The 10,557-nt window shown below is 46.6% G+C and overlaps 1 pseudogene; it reads right to left on the reverse strand.

The window, feature by feature from the left end:
• Nucleotides 1-4,912: 4,912 nt before the first annotated feature.
• LOC101037763 (small nuclear ribonucleoprotein Sm D2 pseudogene) lies at nt 4,913-5,358 on the reverse strand (annotated as a pseudogene).
• Between the last annotated feature and the right edge of the window lie 5,199 nt (nt 5,359-10,557).

Raw genomic sequence — 10,557 nt, forward strand, 5'->3', positions numbered from 1 at the left:
CTGCAGTCTGGCATATTTCTGCCAGCCTGCTCATGTTCAAGGCCAGCTGCCTGTGGGCTGGGGCCTGGCTAGACTAGGACAGCCTCAGCAAGGGCAGCTTCTCTGCTTCTCATTCTTCAGCAGACTAGCCCAGGCTTGTTCACATGAGTTTCCAGAGAGAGAGAAGTAGGTAACAGCTTCAGAACTGTACAAACAAGGTCCACTGCATTCTACTGGCCAGAGCGAGTCCCTAGGGCATCCCCAATGCAAGGAGTGGAGAGGAGGGGCACAGAGTCATTTAGCTTAGGGGTAAACATATAGACGCAGTGAAGGATTGTGGCTATTTTTGCAATATACCACTGTAGGTCCCAATAAATTCTGTAAATGTGTATAGTTTTTCAGCCATTTTCAAAAGGAATTCTACTGGTATGTTAGTTGACAAGCCTAGAATGAAAAGATAGATGGGAAAAGAAGACCAGCAGACTGGTAACAAAGGTTGTTAGCCAGGCACAGTGGCTCACGCCTGTACTTTCACCACTGTGGGAGGCCAAGGTGGGTGGATCATGAGGTCAAGGGTTTGAGACCAGCTTGACCAACATGATAAAACCCTGTCTCGACTGAAAATACAAAATTAGCTGGGTGTGGTGGCACATGCCTGCAATCCCAGCTACTCGGGAGGCTGAGGCAGGAGAATTGATTGAACCCTGGAGGTGAAGGTTGCAGTGAGCCAGGATCGTGCCATTGCACTCTAGGCTGGGTGACAGAGTGAGACTCCATCTCAAAACAAAACAAAACAAAACAAAACAAAACAAAACAAAACAAAACATTGTCAAAGACCAATACCTTAGTTAACGCGCTTGCTCCCCCAACAGTGAAAGTGTCCCACAACCCCTGAAAGTGTCCCTCTGCTGACCAGTCCTCCTCCTCCCTCCCCTCAATGTGAGAGCCTGGCTGAGCCTCAGCCCAAGACTTACATCCCGCCCTCAGGACACGTGCATCTGGCTGAGCTGTCCATCTTCTGGCCGAGCTGTCCATCTTCTGGCCTGGCAGTTTTGGTCCCTCGTGAGCTGCTCCACTTTTTGATGGAGTCATTTCAGAGTCTCTGGGAAGAATTGAAGCTCTGCTCCAATAGTTGGGGGTGGACTCCCCTGGTCTGGAATATTCCTTTCCCTCTTATTTGGAAGTTAGAAAGTGGGTAGTAACACGGCCGACGCCTGTGGGATCACCCTCTTCCTCCAGGTGGCTGGGTATGTGGAGACAAGCATGAAGGTCTGTCACGACGTTGCTCTTTGGCTCTGTCACATTTTCAGGTAAGGCAAATCCGCATAGTGACTTCCCTTCAGGAACAGGAACGGCATCCCCTCCTTCCTCTGATTGCACTACAAATGCCATCACACGCATGCAACGCACTGACGACAACTGCATTGTTCTATTTCTTCAGTGGAGCAGACTCCGTTGGCTTCTCATCTTCACTCAGACAACCCTCTTTGCCATAGGCATCTTCTAGCTAGAGGTGATTGTGTGACACCACATGCACTGTGAGAAGTAGGCAAGTTCAGGCTAGTGACGCTTCTGGGAAAGCTTGTTTTCCTAATTTTTTAAAAAAAGAGTCAGGGGAGTGGCATGCCTTTTGTCCTTCCTCCCTCTTCCTGCCTGGAACATGGATGTGAGACTAGGAAGTACAGCAGCTGTCTTGTAACCATGAGCACTAAAGTCCTGCACTGAGGATGGTAGAGTAGAATGAAAGAAGCAGCCTGGGTGCCTGAAGAGGAGCCGTGCCAGCCTGAGTGTCAATCATTGTGCTTCTGATTTTCTCCTATTTGTAGCCAAATAAATTCCTTACTAATACAGGCAGGGTCCTTGTTGGTTCCAAAGAAAAGTGGATTCACAGAAATATAACTGAAAGAACCATGAATTTCTAAAGAAGTCCCAGAAATAGATCAGTCAGAGAAATTATCCATTTCAGGCAGGAGTTTCTACTGTAAGTTGCTTGGATAGAAAATAAATCAGTATTAAGGAGGTGAGAATGCCATCACTTGAATCATATGACTCTATCTTATTAAATCTCAGATGCCATCAGGGATAAGGTACAGCATTATTTTACATATGACTATGAGGGAAGAAAATGTTCTCAAGACATATCGCTGAATGTAACACGCATCCACCTTGATTTCAGACATTTTAAAATGTGAAAAAAGAGAGGGGCATCCTGGGATTGGTGCAATATGCCACGTATTTACTTGCTTCCTTGATTCCTGCCTGTTGTCCCCATTAGACCTCACATTAGACCAGAGACACTGTCTGCTTTGCTGACAAGTCCTCCGTACCTAGAATGGGGCCTGGCATACATATTGTTTAATAAGCTAACTTGTAAGTTCTAGTCCTTGCTTTTCCAGTAACTTCCCCTGCTACCCTGGCTGAAGAAAGCATTTCCCTTTCTCTGTACCTCATTTCTTCATAACCCAGCTCAACTGACCCTCACCAGAACAGAAGAAACAAAAAGCCCCAAATACATACAAAGTGGACCCACACTCTGCATCACCATGGCGACGCCTCCCAGGGTCCCAGAGGGCAGGGAGGCCACATCTTCCACCATCCCTAGAAATCTCTATTTCCCCAGAGCCCAACTCCTTCTAAAGCTCTGTGGTTAACCCTTTCCAGGCAACCCATTTCCAACACTCTGTTTGGGTTGCTAAATGTGTTCCCTACAAATGGACTAGAGCCAAGGAATTACGCAAGGTCCTTCCAGCAAAGAGATGGTATTTTGTAACCTGCCTGAGTTTCTTCAGGAAGATGAAATGCACAACGTGTTTTAAAATAATGTCAACCTACATCTGTCAGAGAAGGAGTCTCGTCTGACCAAAGCCCTTGAGCTGGTGAGGGGCGGGGTTCCACGTGCCCCTTCTGCGACACCAGCACTGTATTCAGAAGTAATTAATATAAGAGATTTCATGTAATGAGTGATGAACCTTTTGCATGTATTCCTTCATTGAGTCTTCAACAGAAACTTATGGGATAGGAATATCTTTATCTCCGTCTTATAAGTGGGGAAACTGAAGCACGTAGATGTTAAGTAAGTAGCAGAGCCTGGCCGTGAACTCAGGTGGGGTAGCACCAGAGTTTATGCTCTCAACCACTATGCTCTATTTCCTTATAACTGCCTTATACTAGGCACCTAATTCATGCCAGGCTCTGTGCTTGGCATTGAGGCACAGACAAAAAATAAGGCCTAGTTTCTACCCTGGAAGAGTTCTCGCTCTAATGGAAAAGACAGACCTGCTGGCAGAGATGGTCATGAAGTGTCACAGGAACACAAAAGAAAGAAAAAAGGGCCCATGCCTGTAGTCAATCAAGGAAGGCTTCACAGAGGAGGTGGCTTTGAGTGGGCCATTAAAGGGAAAGTAGGAGTTTTCTAGGTAGACAATGGAGAGCAGGGCATCCCCGAGATCAGAAGCTTCTTGGAGGCTAGATCTGGGGAGGAGGAAGAGACAGAGGAGCTGGCAGAAAGCAGGACTGGAAATTAGGGGCGCACTATGAGGAGGGAGTTTGCCTGCCTTGGTCAGGGAATCTGAGAAGGGTTTAAACAGTGGAGGAACAGGTTTGCTTTGCGTTCTTTATTATTATTATTATTATTATTATTATTATTATTATTGTACTTTAAGTTCTAGGGTACGAGTGCAGAATGTCCAGGTTTGTTACGTAGGTATACACGTGCCTTGGTGGTTTGCTGTACCCATCAACCTGTGATCTACATTAGGTATTTCTCCTAATGCTCTCCCTCCCCCAGCCCCCTGCTTTGCATTTTTGAAAGAGTTCTCAGGTAGTTGCATAGGGAGTGACTGTGGTGAGGAGAGAGAGAACTGCATTCTAGTGCATGGCAAAATTCCTGTTTCCCTCCGTGAAGTGGAGAAGAAAAGGTAGACAGACATGGAGATTAGCATGAGTTTGTTTGCATGTTTTTTTTTTTTTTTTTTGCTTCGTTTTGTTTTTTGAGACAGGGTCTCACTCTATTACCAAGCTGGAGTGCAGTGGTGTGATCATGGCTCATTGCAGCCTTGACCTCCTGGGCCCAAATGATCCTCCCACTTCAGCCTCCCTAGTAGCTGGGACTATAGCTGTGTGCCACCAACTAATTTTTAAATTTTTTTGTAGAGTTGGGGTCTCCCTATTTTGCCCAGGCTGGTCTTGAATTCCTGAGCTCAAGCAATCCTCCTGCCTCAGCCTCCCAAAGTGCTGGGGTTACAGGCATGAACCACTGCACCTGGCGAAAACTAGCATGTATTAAAACATGTATTTGGCTTCAAGTGTAGGAGGGATGAGCATCCATGCCTACAGAACTCTCACAACCTGGGTAGGCTTTTTTTTTTAAACCGCTCTTTGTGGAGCAGGGTTACCCACAGGCAAAGTGCCCTAGCCCCATGTGTTCATGTGCATTGACTTGAGGGCCTCTGGCAAGGTTTCTGCTCCCTCTTCTAAAACACCGTGTGTCTGATGCCTGAAGTTCCACTTTCAGAAACTATGCCTATAGGGTATATGCTGATCTCTCTTCTTCAGAATTTCTCTTATTTTTTTCCAAAATCGTTCTTTTACTTATGTTTTAAATTTCCAAAGTGACATGGCCTTCTTATAAAAAAAGAAAACATTAAAACATAGCTGGAAGTGTCCTTTATTTCCTCCCGACTCTGGCTTAGACTCTGATCATCCCTCAATATTCATTCTTGATTCTTTATTTTGTTGGAAGGTCCCTGATTATATTCTGGGTGACAATGTGTCTTGCTGAAAAAACAAAACAAAACAAAACAAGCTTCGTTTCTCAGACTTTCTTTCTTTTTTTTTTTTTTTTTTAGAAAAAAAAAGCTCTATAAATCTCAACACCAGCAGTCTCCGTAGGACAGGGGAGTGAGTGCTGTTGACTGATAGGGACAGGTGGCTCCTACTTGCCTGCGATGAGCAGGCGCCGCAGGACCACGGTGACTGAGCCCCCGTGCAGGAACATCTTGGAGATGCAGCGGTCTTTGTTGACCGGTCTTTGTTGACCTTTGTTGGACTTCTTCTCCTTGCCGCTCCTGGGTACCTAGTCCACATCTCCTTCACCTTCTCCAGCACCAATGCAGTGCCTGTCGAAGGCCTTCACGCAGCCCAGGAGTTTCTCCTTGTCTCGGCAGTTGATGAGCACTTGGGTGTTGTTCCTTACGGACTGAGTGAGCACAGAGAGGGGACTCGTGTTAAATTCCTCCTCCTCTCACTTCTGCAGCTCCTCCGGGGTCATCTCACTCTTGGGCTTGTTGAGGAGGCTCATGTTGGTCACTAAGCTCTCGGTTCGCTCCCGTTTCCTCCGCGTTGCTGCTGCCTCCATTTCTCAGACTTTCTTACAGCTAAGTGTGCACAACCTCTGTGACCAGGTTCTAGCAACGAGATAAGAGCGGGTGTTCTGTAGGACTCCTAATAAGGCTGCTTCACGGGAGATGATGGCAGGGAGTGGAGGAGCTTGTCTTTCTTTCCTCCTTCCAGCCTGCAACTCCATGTGATGTAATGACTGGAGCTTCAGCAGCCATCTTGAATCACGAGGTGACCTTGAGGATGGAAGCTGCATACCCAGGTCGTGATCAAGGGGCCATAATAGCAGTCCTGGACTGCTCACCTCTTACATGAGAAAGAAATTTACATATATATACATATATATTGTGCATATATGTGTGTGTGTGTGTATATATATATATATATATATATATATATTTTTTTTTTTTTTTTTTTTTTTTTTTTTTTTGAGATGGAGTTTCATTCTTGTCACCCAGGCTGGACTGCAATGGCAGAGTCTCAGCTTACTGCAACCTCCAACTCCTGGGTTCAAGCAATTCTCCTGCCTCAGCCTCCCGAGTAGCTGGGATTGCAGGTGCCCGCCACCACTCCTGGCTAATTTTTGTATTTTTAGTAGAGACAGGTTTTCACCATATTGGCCAGTCTGGTCTCAAATTCCTGACCTCAGGCGATCCATCTGCCCGCCTCAGCCTCCCAAAGTGCTGGGATTACAGGAATGAGCCACTGTGCTTGGTCAGAAATTCATTTTTTTTTTTTTTTTTTTTTTTTTTGAGACAGAGTTTCGCTCTTGTTACCCAGGCTGGAGTGCAATGGCGCGATCTCGGCTCACCGCAACCTCCGCCTCCTGGGTTCAGGCAATTCTCCTGCCTCAGCCTCCTGAATAGCTGGGATTACAGGCACGTGCCACCATGCCCAGCTAATTTTTTGTATGTTTAGTAGAGACGGGGTTTCACCATGTTGACCAGGATGGTCTCGATCTCTGGATCTCGTGGTTCACACCCACCTCAGCCTCCCAAAGTGCTGGGATTACAGGCTTGAACCACCGCGCCCGGCCGAAATTCATATTTTTAAGCTGCTATTATTTTGGCTATTCTGCCACTGCAGCTCAACCAAATCCTGCATAATACACCAACCATGCTGGTCTTCGAGAGAAACTAACTGGCCCAACAGTAGCGACACCACGGCTGACTGAGCCAGATATGGTCAGCTGACCCCGGTGGAATCACCTGTAGGCTACATGAGCCAGATCCTCCCTCTCAGGAACTGGAGGACACAGAAAGTCTAGCTAGTTGGTGCTGGACTTAAAAGTCACAGTCACGAGGTGCGGGGGCCACCATGTTAGGGCAGCCATTTTATGAGACCATGTGCCAGCTGGCAGCTGAGTGAAGAGAGCTGTCTGCTGAGAGAAAAGATTAAGGTGGACACAGGCAGGAGCGATAAGAAACACGGAACTCCAGAGAGTGAAGAAGAGTTGGAGGGAGTGGCTGACTGAGGACTTTCCAGTTCCCTTGAGGCCACACTATACTATCTGCAGTCAAGTTTCGTGTGAACTCGTTTCCTGATAAGAACTCCTCTCCTCCCTTTTTTAAAACTTAAGCCAACTTGAGTAAGTTTCTGTCTCTTGCAATGAACAGATCCCTGACATAACCTAACATACAGTCCTGTAATTCCCTTTTTCACTTTCGAGGTTCCCCCTGTAAGTAACACACACACCAATAATACTTTAGGATCAATTATTTTTGTCATCTTCCCAAGTAGAGGAAGTAAAGGAGGAGACAGACAGGTAATAGGAGGTTCCGGGAGAGGATGCCGAAGGGCTGGAAGTGGCTCTGGCAAGTCAGGGGCAGACCTGGCTGCCCTTGCAATACCCGAGCGCAGCCCAGCATGTAGCACGCTCTCCCGACAGCCTGCAGAGACTGGCTGTAAAATTCCTGGAGAGATTGTTCCAGAGTGTGGAGTTTAACATAGAAGGTCAAGAATACACTGGAAGTATGGTATCTTCACAGTAGGATCCGTGACCAATATTTGATTCTGCAGAAATTCAAGATACTTATCTTTTGCTCTAAGAGACTGCTTGGTTTCTTTATTTTGTTTCACCAAAAACTTGCCGCATCACACGTGAGTAGTTTCTTCCTGTTTCTCATATCCAGACAATAAACTGTTAACTGATAATAAAAACTTAGCATTCTTAGTTACCTATCTAAACGAGTGGCCCCTACAAAAGCTTTCAGAAAGGGCATCAGAAACACTTATGCCCATGGCTGGTTGTGGTCGCTCACACTTGTAATCCCAGCACTTTGGGAGACTGAGGTGGGTGGATCACTTGAGGCCTGGAGTTTGAGACCGGCCCGGCCAATATGGGAAAACCCTGTCTCTACTAAATAAATAAATAAATAAATAATAGCCGGGCGTGGTGGCAGGCACCTGTAAGCCCAGCTACTAAGGAGGCTGAGGCAGGAGAATCACTTGAACCCAGGAGGTAGAGGTTGCAGTGAGCAGAGATCACATTATTGCACTCCAGCCTGGGTGACAAGAGCAAAATTCTGTCTCAGAAAACAAACAAACAAACAAACAAAAAACACCTGTACCCTCAAACAGCCTCCAAAAGCAAGTGCCCAAGCCACTTTATTTACTTGAACTTATCTATACTGTTAAATAAAAATTGCAGGAGGCCACTGTTTTGGATTAAGCTCCTGCATGAGGCCCCAACAGACAAGACTAAAAATCAAAATAGGGTCATGCATGCCAAAGTTCCACTTCACCAAACTAAAAGTAAGCTATCTGACTTCCAAGAAATAAGGCAACAGCCAGTTTCCCAAACAGGCCAGTTTCAGTCTTCAATTGGCATGAAATAAAGTTTCCTCTGCCTTAATCCTTACAGGCAAAAGGTAGCCCGACGTAACGCGATGTTCACGCATCGTGGTTTTCCTATTGTTCCACCTCCCTGTTCCCACCTTACAAGGAAAGTAACTTTGAAATGACCAATATGATTTTTGTTCTTTATTTTTGCTTTCTTCAGCCTTTTCTGTCTGTAAAGCCAGCCCATTCTCCTCAGTTCATTGAAAAACTTATTCTATTTTATGGAATGAAGTATTGCCCAATTCTAGAACTGCAACAAAGCCAGTTGAGATCTTTAAATTTGTTGTAATTTTGTCTTTTTATAATACCCTTTCTCATGCCACGAGGGATCTAAGGGGGCTCCCAACCTCACGTGTCATCAGTATCCTCCTCCAAACATGTATTCAACGTTGACTATATGCAGAGGGCTAGAAATACAGCAATGGTGCCGGGCGCAGTGGCTCACGCCTATAATCCCAGCACTTTGGGAGGCTGAGGCGGGCAGATCACCTGAGGTCAGGAGTTGGAGACCAGCCTGACCAACGTGGAGAAACCCTAACTCTACTAAAAATACAAAATTAGCTGGGCGTGGTGGCGCATGCCTGTAATCCCAGCTACTTGGGAGGCTGAGGCAGAAGAATCACTTGAATCCAGGAAGCGGAGGTTGCAGTGAGCCAAGATCATGCCATTGCACTCCAGCCTGGGCAACAAGAACAAAACTTCATGTCAAAAAAAAAAAGAAAAGAAAAATATAACGATGGCTAACATGAATGGAACACTTAGGGCAAGGCATTGTGCTGAGTGATTTACCTGGATTAGTCTGTGAGAAATACTACCATGTTTTATTGAATCAACTATACCAACAATTGTGAGTTACAGCACCATGTACTAAGAAAGAAAAACAAACCTGTCAATTAACTGGAGCATGCAATACCAGTCAGGATATGCTAGTCTGTGCTGTCAAAACACAGGACCCCAATCTCAATGGCTAAAGAAGAAAGGTTTATGCTTCTGTCCCTTAAATGCCCACCAGCTGCAGCTCAGCTCCACATCCTCTTTACTGTAGGACTGGGTCCACGAAACAGCCTCTATCTGAACTTTGCTAGCTGCTGGGGTGGATGAAAAAGAGCATGAAATGAACGACAGTTGCCTTTGAAAGCTGTAGCCCAGATGTGACAGATGTCGCTTGCTTCATACTCCATTGCCCAGGACAAGTTCTATGGCCACCCCAGCTCAGCAGACAGGATGTGGGCTGCTCTGGTAGGGCACTGCAGTGGCACAACAGTTGATACAGGAGTGGGAGTAGACGACCTCCTGCCCCCATATCAACTGTAAGGCAAGCCGAGTTTCAGAGAAATTAAGATGCAAAAAACTGCATATCCTAGAATTGATGAAATACGAAATATCATCCCCAGTATACAGGTGAGGAATGGAGGGTTAGGTGGGTTATAAAATGTGCTTGAGATCTTAGAGCAGCAGAGCTGGGGCATCCACCCAGGTGTCACTAACTCTAACCCACGCCACTTCCCAGGTGTGGCCTAAAGAAGTCTAATAGAGGGTAATTCCCCAGGACCTGACAGATTCTACTATTTTAGGATCTGTCAGGTCCTGGGGAATTACCCTCTATTTCTTGGTAATTTTTTTTTTTTTTTTTTTTTTTTTTGAGATGGAGTCCTGCTCTGTACCCAGGCTGGAGTACAGTGGCGTGATCTCGGCTCACTGCAACCTCCACTCCCCAGATTCAGGCTCCTGACTCAGCCTCCCCAGTAGCTGGAATTAAAGGTGCCCACCACCATGCCTGGCTAATTTTTTTATACTTTTATAGAGACAGGGTTTCACCATGTTTGCCAGGCTGGTCTTGAACTCCTGACCTCAGGTGATCCACCCACCTCAGCATCCTAAAGTGCTGGGATTATAGGTGTGAGCGACCACACCCAGCCAGTAATTTTTTTTAAACTTCTTTCATTCAAACATGCATTGAGTCAGCACTGCGTTTGGTACACAGAAGGCTAGGACTCTAGTTCTCCTAAATCAAATGCACCAGGTCAGCCAGGGGCCAGAAGGAAAGATCCACAGAGGTCAGTCATTAGCTGTGGAGGGAAAGGAGTGTGCTCACAGGGTAAGATACACGTGACCTCTTCCCATATTGGGCTGGCCCTGGTCATAAATTGTCCCATAAAGAGATGACTATTTACTCTAGGCAGAGCCCTGGTGGGTACAGGTCGAGTGCCAAGAAGCCAGTGAGCTGGCCTTTGGAATGTAAGCGTGGGCAGGGGGGGGGGGGGGAAGTGGCCACTGGCTTCCACTGAGTCACAGAGGGCTGGGTGCAGAGGCAGCTGGGCTCCACCTTGGCCCAGGAAGGAGAAGGGCAGGAAGAGCAGAGGCGGGTGGGGCGTGGCAGGGAGGGGACGAGGGCAGGCT

This window comes from Saimiri boliviensis, chromosome 1, assembly GCF_048565385.1.
Source record: "Saimiri boliviensis isolate mSaiBol1 chromosome 1, mSaiBol1.pri, whole genome shotgun sequence".
Classification (NCBI taxonomy): Eukaryota; Metazoa; Chordata; class Mammalia; order Primates; family Cebidae; genus Saimiri; species Saimiri boliviensis.